Here is a 326-nt window from a genome sequence, read left to right on the forward strand (position 1 = left end):
CCCACACACACACTAACTCCCAACCCCCCACATCCTCCCTGCCCCCTCCTCTCCAGCCAGGCTCAGAATCACTGATTCTAACAAGACACAAAGGTGGAAAATCCCATGGGGTCTCCGGTCAGGAAGCGTCTTACAGGACCTGGGAGGAAAACGGGGGAAGGCTACCCTCCCCTCTTTCTCGCTCCTGGTCACGTCACGCCACGCTTGCTGTTGCGGGTGGGAAGCGGTCTCACGCCCCACGCAATCCTTTTTGCCAAGCCGAAGAGTAAGTGAGTGAGTGTGTGTGAGTGTAGGGAGGCGGGTTAGGGGTGGGATCCCGTGACGGT

The sequence above is a fragment of the Tupaia chinensis genome, unplaced genomic scaffold (genome assembly GCF_000334495.1).
Source record: "Tupaia chinensis unplaced genomic scaffold, TupChi_1.0 Scaffold000165_2, whole genome shotgun sequence".
Taxonomy (NCBI): Eukaryota; Metazoa; Chordata; class Mammalia; order Scandentia; family Tupaiidae; genus Tupaia; species Tupaia belangeri.